General features: G+C 40.5%; 1 protein-coding gene and 1 pseudogene across 9 annotated transcripts in view; one reads left to right on the top strand and one right to left on the bottom strand.

Moving 5' to 3' along the window:
* Positions 1–16,571, bottom strand: part of Stim1 (stromal interaction molecule 1) — a 162,588-nt gene that overhangs the window by 43,864 nt on the left and 102,153 nt on the right.
* On the top strand, positions 1,396–16,449 carry LOC103691224 (ribosome biogenesis protein NSA2 homolog pseudogene; annotated as a pseudogene).

The raw sequence follows: 16,571 nt of genomic DNA, 5'->3' as shown, positions 1-16,571 counted from the left end.
ACTTGTCTCCAGCTATACATAACACATTTTCAATGCACTACTTATGAACCCCAATCATGTGTCTTTCTATGTGAATTTCTCAGTTGCTGGTGAAAACAATTTTTCATTTTGTTATATGTTTCATATGAAAAAGACAGATGTTAGAATTCTTCTCTCATACTGATTATCGTCGTCGTCGTCGTCATCATCATCATCATCATCACTGAAAGAGTGAAAGTGGACTCAACAAGCCATCATCATCATCATCATCATTATTATTGAAAGAGTGAAAGTGGACTCAACAAGCCACAGGGAAATGAAAAGTTAATGTTTAAAAGAAATGTGCATAGGGTTAGGGCTAGGGTTAGGGTTTAGGGTTTAGGGGTTAGGGTTAGGGGGTTAGGGTTAGGGCTAGGGGGGTTAGGGTTAGGGAGGTTAGGGTTAGGGTTAGGGTTAGGGAAAAAAAAGAAATGTGCAGTATGTCTGTGCATGCCTGTGCACACATATGCATTTGCAAAAGTCACAGGTCAACATTAACCTTACCTTTTGAGGCAGGGTCTTACTGAACCTGCAAACTATCAATTTGGCTAGGTTGACTAGCCAGCAAGCCCTAGACATTCACCTGTCTAACCACACCAGCCCTGCCATCACAGATATGTGCTGCAATGCTCGACATTTTATATGGGTGCTAGGAATCAAAACACAGGTTCTCACAATTGTGTGGTGGGCACTTTACCAACTGAGCTATGCTCCCAGTAGCTCCAATTCTTTAGTTTGTCTGGTTGGTTTATTGTTTATTTGCTTGTTTATTTGTTTAGTATGGACAAAGTCTCATATAGTTCAGACTAACCTGTAACTTCGTATGTACCTGAGGATGACTCTGAACTCTTTTTTTGGGGGGGGGTGTAAAAATATAGGAGAGGAAAGAAAGAAAAAGGAAAGAAAGAGAGAGAAATAAAGCAAAAGAAAGAAAAAAGGGAACTAATGAAGTTTTACATAAACTATTCTATTTCAAATGTAATCTAAATTTATATCTTTGTGTGTATTTGTATTCATGAGAGAGCAGAGGCATCAGATCCCCTTGGAGCTGGAGTTAAAACAATGTATTCCTTTAACTACCATCCTGAAATGTGGCAGATAATGAATGTTCTTCTTAAACTGAGGAAAATATCAATTGCCAACAGCAAGTGGAAAGGGAACCTGAAGACTCAGTAGTTGGTGCTTAAGGAGCTAAAGAAGGGCTCAGGCCTTGTCCTCTTTTTTTTTTTTTTTTTTTTTGGTTCTTTTTTTCCGGAGCTGGGGACCGAACCCAGGGCCTTGCGCTTCCTAGGCAAGCGCTCTACCACTGAGCTAAATCCCCAACCCCGGCCTTGTCCTCTTTGCTCCACTCCTGGGTCCACACGCCTGTGCAACAAGATGGCCGGGCCAAACAGCGGCTCCCCTCCCGAAGAACATGCGCTGTCTACCTTGCTACTGCCCCCGGCACTCACATGCTATGCAGCACTTATGCAGCTCACATTGCTCAGGCACGAGACCCTCGGCCCCACAGAGCCACACAGTTTAATGGTTCCTGGTATTCACAAAAGTATTTCTAAACTTTAAAGCATAACTCAAAAGTAGATAAGTAGAGAAACATCTTGACCAAAAATGCCCTTTTATGCCCATAGGTCCAGTGTGTATGTATTCCTAACAGAGTTGATATGTATCTCTCTTCCCTTCAAAACCACATGTTCCCTGGCAGAAGATCCCAGTTATCCAGGTATAAACAAAACATACAAGAAATTTTTCTTTAGCCAGGAGTAGTAATGCACACCAGTAATCCCAGTACTTGGGAAGGAGAAGCAGGAGAAACAGTTATTCAAGGTTAGCCTTGACAACAGTAAGCCTGAGACCATCCTGAGCTACATGAGAGTCTGCCTTTTTTAAAAAAAAAAATATTTTTACCTTTTCTTTCTTCTTTTTGTTTTATTTCAAGACAAGAGTCTCATTCTATACCCCTGATAGCCTAGAACTGGACATGCAGACTAGGCTGATCTCAAACTTACACAGTCCTCCTACCCTTGCCTGTTGCGTGCTAGGAGATAAGCACACAGTACAATACTGTGATAAGAATGTTATAGTAGCTGGAGAGACGGCTCAGCAGTTAAGAGCACTGGCTGCTCTTTCAGAGGTTCCAGATTCCATTCCCAGCATCTAGATGGCAGCTCACAGCTGTCTGTAACTTCAGGTCCAGGAGACCTAATGCACTCACACAGATGTACATGCAGATGAAACACCAATACACAAAAATAAAATTAAATAAAATTTAAAAAGAAAGTTATATTAAGCTAGAACTCCAGTTTCTACTATATTTTATTTTAAGCATTAACCTTATTTTACTCTAAATATTGTCCTATAGCCAGCAAATAGCTAAAGTCTTAACTAGAACAATATTTAAAAGCAATAAAACGGAGTTGGGGATTTAGCTCAGTGGTAGAGGCCCTGGGTTCCGTCCTCAGCTCCGAAAAATAAAATAAAATAAAAGCAATAAAATGCAATAACAAAAATCAGATTGCTTTTTGGCTCTCAAAACAAGGATTTACTGTTTCAAGCTCAGAACGAGGAGCTCCTCTCTCAAGAAGGTCCAAGGAGGTGCCCTAAAAGTTTTGTCTTACCGTGAGGAATGTAGCACTGGCTAGAACGACAGCTCAGTAGCTCGCCTAAGTGCCAAAGCGCCAGCTGTCACTAGGTATATTTAGCTCTATGAGCTCAGAAAAGTGATCTTCCATGAGGTAGCACAAAGACAATCCCAAGCAGTAGTGAAGTCCTGTGGGTGGTAGCAGAGAAGGAGGAAAATACAGCTCTAGATCCCCCAGCACCGTCCCTGCTAGCCTCCTCAGAGGACAGAACTCATCGACTTAAAGCCAGAAGGTTGGTGCACCTTCAGGTGCAGGGACCTGAGCAGCTCTCCAGAGCTACCCCTTAGTACCACTCCTCCTTCCCCCACTATCCATAGTGATCCTCACTATGTCTTCTATGCCTTCCAAACCAAACAGCACCTCTAAAATCCTCTCCTTGAAAATATCAAAACCCCACATTTCTCAGCTCTTCTTTGTATCTTAAAACATCTGGCATTGATTAACTGTTCTGTTTGTGTTATTTGTATTTTGAGGCTAGCCTTGAACTCTGATCTTCTGGCTTCCACCTCCCAAGTGTTGAGATTACAGGCATGCACCACCATGCCTAGTTTGTTGTTTGTTTTTCAATGCAGGGATTTGCTATGTAGTGAAGGCTAGCCACAAACGTGACCCAGCTGTTTCAGCATCCTCAGTACTAGAATTACAAAAGTGTGTCACCACATTTAAGAACTGTCATTTTAGCTGCTGTAGCTCCAGGTGCTGTTTATACTGAGTACTAGGACACATTTCAGAGGTGAAATGACTGTCCTGAGTGGTATTCACCAGCTACTGCTAAAAGGTTAGGAGAGAAGAGTCATTTCCCATCTTCATGCATTTAGTCTTCTGCCAGTTTAAACACTAGAATGAGGCGAGGTACAGTGTAGACAAATATAATGTCAGCACTTGAGATATCAGGATCAGGAGTTTGAGGTCATCCTGGACTATGTAAGACCCTGTCACAAACCGAAACCAAACTACTACATTGACCTTTATGAACTACAAGTCTAACTTGACCAACTCCTCTAAAATTCCATGACTTCTTATAACCTACAAGGTAAAGCCCTAGTTTCATAGCCTAACAGCCTTGCATTGGGGCCTTTGAAAATGTGGCCTATACACTTATTTTCCAGTATTTCCCTCATACTCTCCCTCCCGGCCAGACCAGGGCTCAGGATGCTATAAAAAGTCAAATCCAGTTTACAGTCTTTATGAACATATGGTTTTCATTTGGGGTTTGTTTGTTTTAGTATGTATCCTAGGCATGCCTCAAATGTATTATTTAGCCAAAAACAATCTTGAATTTCTGATTCCACCTTCAGAGTGCTGGGATTACCAGTGTTCACCACCACCACGCCCAGTACATGTGGTGCTGGGGATCAAACCCAGGGCTTTGCGCATGCCTAAAGGCAAACATGTCACTAACAGCCAAGCCATACCCCAGCCCCAGGATGTAAAACTTTACCAGAATACAGCCCTACTAATTCACTGATATATTATCCATTTCTTATTTTATACTATAGAAGTGGAACAGAAACCAGATGTAGTGGCTCATACTTTAATCTCAGAACTCAGGAGGCAGAGGCAGGGAGATCAAGGTCAGACTAGTCAACAAATTTCAGAACAGTCAGGACTACATAGTGAGACACTATCTCAAAAAACAAAACGAACAAACAAAAACTGAGGAGTTCCTACAAAAAAAAAACTAGAAAAATTAATCTCTGGCTCTCTGGCTATTTCCAGAAAAAGTAACAACTAATCCCTCTCTAGAAATATCAAGCCATTTCCAGTTCTTAAGCAAATCATGCACTTTTATAGCTCCAAGCCTTTCCACAACATGGTCCACATGAAATGCTTTATGCCTATTAAAACTTTATGCCTGTTAAAATCACTGCCTCTGGGTATTTTTCCACACTTGTAGGTAAGTTAATTGAATGCCCTTATTTATTTGTTCCCTTAGTTCTCAGGGTACATATTTATGACAGTACTCCTACTACACTATAATTACTATTTAATTAGCTCCTTCCTACTTTCCCTAAGAAACTCAAAAATAGAGACTATATTTATCTCTTTATTCACTTACAGTGTAAATTCCCTAGAATACCTAACTGACTAATGAATTTAGCTCCCTAAACCCATCTCCAAGTTTAGGACATGGTATAGAGCAGAGCATCCAGTTATTAAATAGCTGAAAGGCTGTCTCTTACTTAAGTTTACCCTACAACACACAGAATGCTGGACACATGTCTTAGCTATTAAGAGACTTAAACTGGCTGGAATTCAAATTAGACCTTGCTTCCAAAGCTAGTTGCTTCAGTTTGAATTGTAGGTTTATCACTTACTTTCAGTGTATCATGCACACCATCTATAAATGTAGGTAACAATAATGCCTTCATACATATATCACTTACTTATAAATGAGTCAATTTATGACAACAGCTTAGAATAGTATCTCAAACAAAGTGTGTGTGTTGGGGGGAAGGGTTAAGGATAATATAACTAAGTATGTGCCATCCTGGGAAACAATATTATAATGATGCAGATCCCTCAGTTCTAAGAGAGTCCTGTAGAGAACGGAGAAGAGAGATACATGCCTCAGTGCCTGCTAACAGAAGCCAATATGCCAAAAGATCCCAAAGGAAGGAAGTCGGGGCAACAATCCCCTAACGTCAAAGGCTCTTTCTGTTCTGCACTAGGATTCTTTGCAATCCCTAACTCCACCTTAAATTGAAAATAGCCTTTTCCACAACCTTCTATGGTCTGAGCCCTGACTTTATTGTAGCATCAACTGCTTCTTTCTCCTGTTCCTGATGGTAACAAACCCCTAGTCTGTGAAAGTACCAGCCTTGTCACCAGTCCAATGAGTTGTACAAGTTACTCTCTCATCTAAAACACTCCCCGTCTCCTCCTGACCAGGTTACTTATCAGTGGTCCTGATCATAGATAAAGCTGTTAGGTCTTTCCTCCTTTCTTCTTTCTTCTTCCTTCTCCCTTCTTCCTTCCTCCTTATTCCTCCCTCCTTCTCCTTCTTCTGTGACTTACACTGGTCACTTAATACAGAATCCTCAACTGTTTCCCAGCTCTCTGCCACAAGGAAACTTCTTCCAAAGCAGTAACAACACCTTTTTCTTTTCCCTTTATTTCCAACACCAGTACAAGTGAAAGTAGAGAATACATGCGGCTGATGAATACATGACCCAGGTCAAATCCTAAAGCTTTATCTAAGGTTGAAGCTTTCCAGGCATCAGAACAGAACAGCAGTCAGGGTTACTCTAACATCTCCAGTCTTGCAAACTATTAGAACCGAAGTATCCAAAACAGTCAAGGACTACCAGTTAGTGACCTTTGTTTTATGATAGGACAGAAATAGATCACTAATTAGAAAGAATTTCCTTGGAGAGACAAGAACCTCTTCTTAATTGGGGTCAATGATGCCATATCTACATAGAATGAATACACGACACAGACAGAATGCAGCAGGGAGGATATCTGCAGTCTATACCCACACCACCATGAACACACCCAATCTCCAAGCTAAACTGTGTCAGTCTGGCTAATACCTGGATGAAAGAAAGGATATTTATAAAAACTGCTGGGACAGAAGGCTCTTGTAGCTTGACACCATAAGAAGCTATGTGGACAAAGTCTCCAGTAAAACTGAGGAAGAGATTCTCCGGGAACCCACAGGCCACTCAAGCCAGGAGGGCAGTTAGGCTAATTGCAGACTTCCACCTCACTTAGAGGAGCAAGTTCATAGCACTAAGTACCCACATTTTTTAAAAAAAGGAAGAGATCTCACTAGTAACTTAACAACAACCCGAAAGCTCAACAACAACAACAACAACAACAACAACAACAACAACAACAAAGTGACATCCAAAAGTAGACAGCAAGAAGTAATCAAACTCAGAGCTGAAATCAATAAATAGAAACAACAAACAAAAATACAAAGAATCAGTGAAACAAAGAATTGGTTCTTCGATAACATCAGTAAGGTTAACAAATCCTTATCCAAATTAACTAAAAGACAGAGAAAAATATTAAAATTAACTAAAAATAAAAAAGGGGGATTTAAGAACAAATATTGAGAAAACTCAGGGAATCATAAGGACATGCTTTAAAAACTTGTTTCCAACTTTCCAGATTGGAAAAACTAAAAGAAATGGATAATATCCTTGATACATACCTCTTCCAAAGTTAAATCAAGACCAGATAAGCAATTAAAACTGATGTATAACCCCTATGAAATGGAAGCAGTCACTAAAAGTCTCTCAAACAAAAAAAGCCAGGGCTAGATGGTTTTACTACAGAATTCTACCAGACTTTCAAAGAAGAGCTATTACCAACACTCCCCAGATTATTCCACAAAAGAGAAACAGAAGGGGCACTGCCTAATCCATTTTGTGGGGCCATAGTTACCCTAATATTTAAACCACATCAAGATCCAACAAAAAAAGAGAATTACAGACCAATTTCCCTTATGAGCACAGGTACAAAAATTCTCAATGAAATACTTGTAAACCAAATCCAAGAACATATCAAAAAGGTCATCCACCATGATTATAGTTTATCCCACAGATGCGGGGATGGTTCAACATACTTAAATTAATAAATGGAATCCGTTACATAAACAAACACAAGGACAGAAACCACATGATATTCTCATTACATTCAGAAAAGGCTTTTGGCAAAATCCAACATCCCTTCATGATAAAAGTACAGGAGAGATTAAGGAAACATGAGGACATACCTAAACCTAATAAATGCAGTCTAAAGCAAGTCTGTAACACAACATCAAAAAGATGGATGAAGCAAAGAAGTGCAGGCCGACAGGAACCGGATGTAGATCTCTCCTGAGAGACACAGCCAGAATACAGCAAATACATAGGCGAATGCCAGCAGCAAACCACTGAACTGAGAATAGGTCCCCGTTGAAGGAATCAGAGAAAGGTCTGGAAGAGCTTGAAGGGGCTCGAGACCCCATATGTACAACAATGCCAAGCAACCAGAGCTTCCAGGGACTAAGCCACTACCTAAAGACTATACATGGACTGACCCTGGGCTCTGACCTCATAGGTAGCAATGAATAGCCTAGTAAGAGCACCAGTGGAAGGGGAAGCCCTTGGTCCTGCCAAGACTGAACCCCCAGTGAACGTGATTGTTGGGGGAAGGGTGGTAATGGGGGGAGGATGGGGAGGGGAAGCCCATGTAGAAGGGGAGGGGGAGGAGTTAGGGGTATGTTGGACCGGAAACCGGGAAGGGAAATAATAATCGAAATGTAAATAAGAAATACTCAAGTTAATAAAGATTAAAAAAAGGGATTGGGGATTTAGCTCAGTGGTAGAGCACTTGCCTAGCAAGCAAAAGGCCCTGGGTTCAGTCCTCAGCTCCGAAAAAAAAAGAAAAAAGAAAAAAGAAAAAAAAGCCCCAATCCAATAACTGGAAAATAGAGGTCCACAAAAAAACAAAACAACAACAACAACATCAAATTAAGTGGAGAGAAACTCCACCAAAATCAGGAACAATAAATACACACTCGTCATTCCTATTCAATGGAGTCCTGAAGTCTTAGCTAGAGTAGTAAGATAGCTGAAGGAGATCAAGGGAGTACAAAGTGGAAAGGAAGAAGCAAAGAATCTTTATTTGCAGATGATATGAGAGTCTGAATAAATAACCCTAAAAATTCCACCAAGAAACTCCTATAGCTGATAAAACTCTTTCAGCAAAGAAAATGAATACAAAAAAATTAACTCACATAATTCAGTAGCTTCCTATATACAAGTAACAAAAGACTGAGAAAGAAATCAGGAGATAGACTCAAATAATATAAAATATTTTGGGAAAACTCTAACCAAGAAAGTAATATTGCTTGTATACAAAAAAAATTAAGATACTGAACAAAGAAACTAAAGAAGATATCAGAAAATAGTGAGATCTCCCATGCTCGTGGATTAATATAATTAATATAGTAAAAATGGCCATCCTACCAAAAGGAATCTACAGATTCAATGCAATATCCATCAATATTCCAGGACAATCCTTCACAGATCTTGATAGGACAATCTTCAGCTTCCTATGGAAAAACCAAGGATAGCTGAAACAATCCTGCATAATACAAGAACTGCTGGAAGTATCGTGATCCCTAATGTCAAGTTGGACTACAGAGCTATAGTAACAAACCACCGGGTACTGACACAGAAAGTGATACACTGAACAAGAGAATGGGAATGAAGACCCAGACATAAGTCTACACAGCTATGGTCACCTGATTTTTGATAAAGCTAGAAATTCACTCTGGAAAAAAGATGCCATCTTCAACAAATGGTGCCTGTCAATCAAGCTGGACATCTACATATAGAATGCAAATTGATTAATATTTATCACCCTACACAAAACTCAACTCCGTATCAATCAAAGACCTCAACATAAAACCAGATACACTGAACTTGATAGAAGAGAAAGTGGGGAATAGCCTTGAACTCACAGGCCCAGGAAAAGACTTTCTAAACAGAACATGTTAACACAAGCATTACGATCCACAATTAATAAATGGGACTTCCTGATACTGAGAAGCTTCACAATAGTTCAGACAAAGTGGCAGCCAACATAACTGGAAAAGATTTTTACCAACTACACTTCCAATAGAGGGCTAATATCCAAAATATATAAAGAATTTAAGAAACTATATATCAAGAAAACAAACAACCCAATTAAAATATGGTTTGCAGATCTAAAGAGAGAACTCTAAAAAAGGGAAACGCAAATGGCTGATAAACACTTAAACACTCAACATCCTTAGACATCAGGGAAATGCAAATCAAAACTACATCTGTCAAAATGGCTACAATCAACAAAACAAGTGGTAGCTCATACTAGCGAGGATGTGATGGGGAATCCTCATCCACTGTTGGTGGGTAAACTGTATGGGGTAGCTGCAACAGAAATAAGTGTGATGGGTCCTTAGGAGGATGGGAACCAATCTACCTCAAGATCCAGCTATACCCATCTTGGGCATATACCCAAAGGATGCTTCACTCTAGCACAGAGACACCTATTCAAACATGTTCTTGTTGCACTATTCATAGTGCCAGAAATTAAAAACAACCTACACATACCTCAACAAAAAAACAGATGTTTTTAAAATGGGGTACATTTACACAATAGAGTTTACTCAAACATAGAATGAAATTATAAACCTCAAAAGTAAATGGATGGAACTAGAAAAAAATTATTCTGAGTGAAGTCTCCCAGACTCAGAAAGACAAACATGCTATGTACTTACTTATACAAGGATATTAGCTGTTGAGTCAATGATAACCAAACTACAATCCACAGAATCTCAGAGACTAGATATAGGATAAGAGACTAGGGGAGAACAGATAAATCTCATTAGGAAAGAGAAATAGAATAAGTAGTTATGATGGATGGATGGGGGCTGGAATGGGAGGATCAAGTGTGGAGAGAGGATCAAATGGGAGGAGGAGGTGGGAGAGAACAAAGGAGGGTGTACGTGGAGAGACAGCTGGAATAAAGGCTCTTTGAGGGGCAGTATGGAAACCTAGTATAGTAAAAGCTTCCTAAAGTATACACATATATGAAGGAAGGTGATCTAAATAAATTCACTAAATAATGGGAGAGACAGAGCTCCAACTAGACATATCTTATCACAAAATAAAGCTTTCTTTATTGGGGTTGGATTACATCTAATTGAGTTCTTGGCCAAAGTGATCCCATGGAAATCCCCAAACAATACAGTCTGTTGTAAAGACTATCTCTCCACAAACTGACACCAAGGCCCGGCTGCTAAAGACAACACTTAAACAACTCATTGAACATGGAGAAGTTGAGCTGGTGCCTGAATAGGGCCTTTAGCTCTACTTTCTAGTGTCCTTGGTATAGGAAGGTACTCTGCAGGCTACCAAAAAACAAATATGAATACAAATCCAGACACGAACACTTCAATCTACAATGCTGATCTGCTTATAATATATGCTAGGGCAGTGGTGGTACAAAGCTTGGCGAGTAACCAATCGATGTCTGATTTGACTTAGGCCCTCTCCATGAGATGAATCTATACCTGACACTGCTTGAGTGACTAAGAACCTGAGACTAGAGAGCAGAGTCCAGAGACCTAGAACAAAAACATATACTGCTGTTCTTAGCGGGAGGAAAAGCAATAAAATGACTCCTAATGATATTCTGCTATACTCAGCCATCTTCAGAGAAGCTTCCTCCTACTGTAGACAGGAATAAATACAGAGACCACAGCCGGACTTTATGGAGCAAGTTAAAGACCTTGAAATGCTCAGCCTTAGATGGGATGTCTCCATTAAATCCCTCCCCTCAGGGCTCAGGGAACTCCATGGAAGAGTGGACAAAAACAGTGTAAGAGCCAGAGGAGATGGAGGACACCAAGAAACAAGACCTCTAAATCAACATTGTGCACATATATATGAACTCACAGACACTGAGGCAGAATGCACAGGGCCTGTGTGGATCTGCACCAGGAGGGTCCTAAAGCTGAAAGAGAAGTAGACACACACCTCCATCCCTCACCCAGAAGCTATCTCCAGTAGATAGCTGCTTGCAAATGAAAATTTAGTCTCCTCCAAGGAAGTCTCAATGGAGAAAAAAAATTTTTTGGTTATTTCATTTATTTACACTTCAAATGTTATCCCCCTTCCCAGTTTTCCCTCCACAAGCCCCCTATCCCCTCCTACCTCCCCCTGCCTATGAGAGTGTTCCCCAACCTGCCAACCCATTCCTGCCTCAGCAGCCTAGCTTTCCCCTATCCTGAGTCATCAAGCCTCCACAGGACCAAGGAGCTCCCCTCCCAGTGATACCAGATAAGGCCATCCTCTGCTACATATCCAGCTGGAGCCATATGTACCCACTGTGTACTCTATGGTTGGTAGTCTCTTGGAGCATTGAGGGGGAGTCTGGTTGGCTGATATTGTTGCTCTTCCTATGAGGTTGCAAACCCCTTCAGCTCCTTCAGTCCTTGGCCTAACGTCCCCATTGGGGTCTCAGTGCTCAGTCCAATGTTTGGCTGTGTACATCCGCATCTGTATTGGTCTGGCTCTGGCAGAGCCTCTCAGGAAACAGCTATACTGGGCTCCTGCAGTAAGCACTTTTTGGTATCAGCAATAGTGTCTGGATTTTGTGTCAGCAGATAGGATGGATCCCCAGGTGGGGCAGTCTCTGGATGGCCTCCTTCAGGCTCTGCTCCACTACAGTATCTCTAAGGTTAGCTGCATGGCCAGGAGTGGACGGACAACAGAAGAAGAATTAAAACAAACTCAGCAGTGTCTTTGGAGGCTCCTTGTCTAGTAATGTATCAGGGCTCTTTCTTTTTTCTATTTTGTTTTAATTTTAACTAATTTTTTAAAAAATTTTTATTTATATATTTTTCTTTCTCTCTTTTTACCCTGTAAGTCCTTTGTGTATGTATTATGGTTCAGTTTGCCATTTTTATGGGATTACTAAATGTGCAAATGAGTGGGTGTCTGTTTCTTGTGCCTCCTCTTGGGCTCTTTCTTTCTTTTTGTTTTGTTCAATTCCAGTGTGTTAGGTTTTGTTTTATATTATTATATTTTATTGTATCGTGTTACATTGTATTATTATCCCATAGAAGCTTGTTTGTTTTCTAATGAGAAATAGGAAGTGAGTGGACCCATATGGGAGGGGAGGTGGGCAGTAACTGAGAGGAGCAGAGGGAGGGGAGACCATAATCAGGATATATTATATGTGAAAAAGTATTTTTTCAATAAAAGGAAAAAACTAAGGAAGATATTTTTCAACACCTCTAAGGGCATATAACAAATAAAGAAACACATATGCTCAAGAAAATCCACCAAAATTTGATAAAAAGGCAAAAATGTAGCAGTCTTTGACCCTGTTACTAACTGACTCGGCCCACAGAGATAGAATTCTGTTCCAGAATAGTGTAGGTAAGTACACAGAGTTACTTTCCCCCTAGATGTCTAGCTATATCCTGGAAGACAGGACACTAACATTCTACATCTTGCTAACAGCTCCCTGTGGCTAGTGTCAAGTTCTGTGGTCAGCAGGTATGCCTGTCACCTTCTGCTCGGCCCTCATACTGACCAGATGCAGCAGCACCACTGGGGATCCTGGACTTCCAACCATGAGTTCTATAACTAATAAGATAACAATCACACCTTGGGACAGACAAACCATGGAGACCTAAAGCTACTGATGCCTATCTGCTAAGTACTCAACTCCTAAAGGGAGGGTATTATTTAAAGACAGTCTAGAACCTTAGCTCAAAGGCATGGCCTGGAGGGAAATCAGACTTCAAATCCCTGTAAGTTCAAGACTACAGATACCATGGAGACAGTTTTAGTTGTGGCAAAAGGCATCTGGAGAGATAGATGGTTTCGCTGAAGCAGTCCCCCTTCTCTACAGAGAATGCATTCCATTTCCATCCCACACCTACACAGACACACACACACACACAGACACACACACACACAGACACACACACACAGACACACACACACACACAGACACACACACAGACACACACACACAGATACACAGACACACACACACAGATACACAGACACACACACACACAGACACACACACACACACACACAGACACACACACACACACAATGTTAAATGGTGGACAGTACCAAACCCTGTGGAGTATGTTTTCTCATACAAATATACCAATGATATGTTTTCTCCATATTAGGATGATGATATTGTGATCATAATTTTTGCAATTTGAAATATAACAAAATTCTCTTTACACTTTCATAGATAGGTTAATTTTTTTTTTTTACTGCTGAACAACTTTACCATACTTTTTTTTTCTTTTCTCATTAACCGAAACTTTCACCTTTTCTCTTAAAACACTTTATTGTTTTTCTTTGGCATGTCCAATTTGCCAGCACTGCTACTTGTTCCACTTCCATTAAGTAAACAAGGGTTACTTGAACACAGCACTGCAGTATCACTCCATGCACCTGACAGTCCCGACAGGGACTAACAGGTGGCTATCATACAGAGCAAGGATACTCGGAACAAGAGATGATTCACATCCAGGGTTGCTCAAAACATTTGATTTCAACATTCTACACAGGATAGTTCATAACTTAAAATTTACAGGGGCCAGGGACATGGCTAAGTGGTAGGATACCTTCCTTCATGTCCAAGGCTCTGGGTTCAATCCCCAACACCAATATACACATAATAAATGCTTAAGACTTGCTTATTTATGGAATTATTCATTTAATATTTTATATCACTGTTAAACTCACATAGATAAAACTAGGGAAATAAAGCCTATTTGAACATGGCAAATTAGAGACCAGAGATTTTGCTACAGAGAACTGGGTAAAAAGTAGCTGGTAAGAACTCCCCAGCATAAGTACACAGCTCAGGAAATCATCCCTTCAAAGGAGATCTAATATGACAGGTTCAAGCTAAGTAATTTGTGCCCCAAGGCACTGGTGAAAATAGGAGAGGAATAATATCACAACTGATGGAGCTTCAAAACTGGATGGAGCAGGAAAAGAGATGGCAAAGACAGCTCTGCCAGAACCATTATCATCGTATAATGACTGTGTACATGTGTAAGACTGTACTTTCTATGGAATGCAATCAAAGAGAATGTAAAGGAAGACTATCAAATAATCTAGCCAGTCACTAAACAAGTAAAAACAAGCAAACTTCCCACAGAAGTTGGCATAATACCTGAAGGTGCCACCACATGTCCTTTCAAAAAGACCTGCAAGTTGTATGAAAAGTAGGACCACACAACAGAAGGAAGGCAAGCAGCAGAACTCCTTTAAGGGTGCCTAGATGTCAAATTTAATAGAAATAATACCAGAAGAGTCATTATAACTATGTTCAAATACTAGAGGAAATCGTGTATGCTAACACCTTCCCATTACTGTGACATTACTTGAGAAAACCTAAGGGGCAAAAGGTTTATTTTGGCTCTTGGTTTCAGGGGTTTTGATCTATAGTCAATTGGATCCATTGCTTTTATGTGTTGAGTAAGGTAGAAACATCATGGTAGAAAGACATGAGGAAGAAAAGCTACTCTCCACAGGTGGTTGGGAAATAGAGCAAGAGAAGGCAGGTCTTAGAGACAAAGTATAACCTTCAAAGGCAGGCCTCTAACTGATTTCCTTCCTCTAGGTGAACTTCTCCTTTCCAGTCAGCTATTAATGGAAGTTAAGCCTATTGATGACGTAAGCTCCCCTCATGATCTAACCCCTTCTCAGTAGTGCCACTACCTAAAAACTAAGCCTTCTATACATGAACATTTTGGAATACTTTATATGCAAACCATAATACCATGTTGTACCAAGTAAAGGCACACACCTCTTATCCCAGCCCTTGGGAGGTACCAGTGGTAGGATCAGAAGTTGTCCTTGTTCACATAGCAAATCTGAGGTGCATGACCATGTGGACCTACATATGGAAGGCCTATGGCTATTGGGCACTAAAAGAAATGCACAGAAACTAGGCAACAGACTACTGTACTGTGTGCATGACTCTGATTTACAAAGGATACTTTATATCCACGTATCTTTTTTGAGCCTCCTACCACTCATTGGAGATGTCTACTATTGATGTCCCTGAGTGGTGAAGGAGCTTCTGTAGATACCTCCCTGATCATGTTTCCCAAATGGGCCATGGTTTTGGTTTCCTACCTTTAAGACTCATCAAATTTCCTTTTTCTCAAATACTCTTCTTTTGCCTAGTAAGCTCCAGTTCATCTTTAAAACCTAAGTTTCAATTTTGTCTCCTCTCCAGAGCCTGCTCCTAACATACCTCAAAGTAGAGCCAGCTCTACTGAGTGGTCATCACTCTGAAGACAAAATTCTAAGTTCTCTAGTGTGGTGTAGTTTGCCTAAGGCCTGCCTTTCTGACCTCATCGCCCACCTTATCTCCCTATCCCATTCAATGTGCCAATTAAGACTACTGACTCGCTACTTAAAAAACTACCCTTTTGCATTCTGGCCTGAGCAAACCATGCTCGTAGGCCAGTGACACCCAGAAATTAAGAAGTTTTTGGAACCCAGGAAGTCATAGAATATACTGAATTGCACCGCAAATGATATGGATATCATTTGGACTACCATGAGAGAAAGACAAGGAAAGGAGGTTGAGAGGTCCATGAATGTTCAAAGGCAAAAAAAAAAAAAAAGATAAATCATAACAGCACCACGCTGAGAAAATACAAATGAAAAAGACCATTAAGACGCATGAAAAGAGAAACACCAAGCAGAAGGATGATGAGAAGACCCCACAGAGAGCAGTCCCTGCCTATCTGCTGGACAGAGAGGGGCGGTGAAAGCAAGAACTTTCCAACATGATTAAGCAGAAATGAAAAGAAAAGGTAGGTTCCTCTACCCAAAGTTTATGCCCAAGGAGAAACAGAAGTATTGAAATTATTTGAACAGGAAAAAGAAAAAAGAAGGTATGGAAGAGAATGGTTACTAAAGTCTGCTTTGTTGGTGATGATTTTACAAGAAAACCATCTAAATACAAAAGATTCTTTAGGTCAATGGGTCTACGTTTCAAAAAAGCCCATGTCACACACCCTGAGCTGATAGCTCCCTTTTGCCTGCCTATACTCAGTGTGAAAAAGAGTCCCTCCTCCCCATTACATACAACCCTGGGTGTGATCACCAAAGGGACAGTCACTGAAGTGAATGTGAGCGAGTTGGGCCTTGGGACATAAGGAGACAATGTTATTTGGGGAAAGTATGCTCAAGTTACCAACAATCCTGAAAACGATGGGTGCATAAATGCAGTTTTGCTTGTTTGACAGTGGCACCATACAAGTCATTCTACTCACTACATAAGACTACACACTGTCAGGAAAACACCATTGCTGCCATCTTTCTGAACTACCTAGCAGCCTTACCCCATGTGCAGACATCAAGAAGA

This window comes from Rattus norvegicus, chromosome 1, assembly GCF_021556685.1.
Source record: "Rattus norvegicus strain SHRSP/BbbUtx chromosome 1, alternate assembly SHRSP_T2T, whole genome shotgun sequence".
Classification (NCBI taxonomy): Eukaryota; Metazoa; Chordata; class Mammalia; order Rodentia; family Muridae; genus Rattus; species Rattus norvegicus.
Note: the sequence above shows the minus strand (reverse complement) of the source record. Positions and strands in the feature narration are given on the sequence as shown.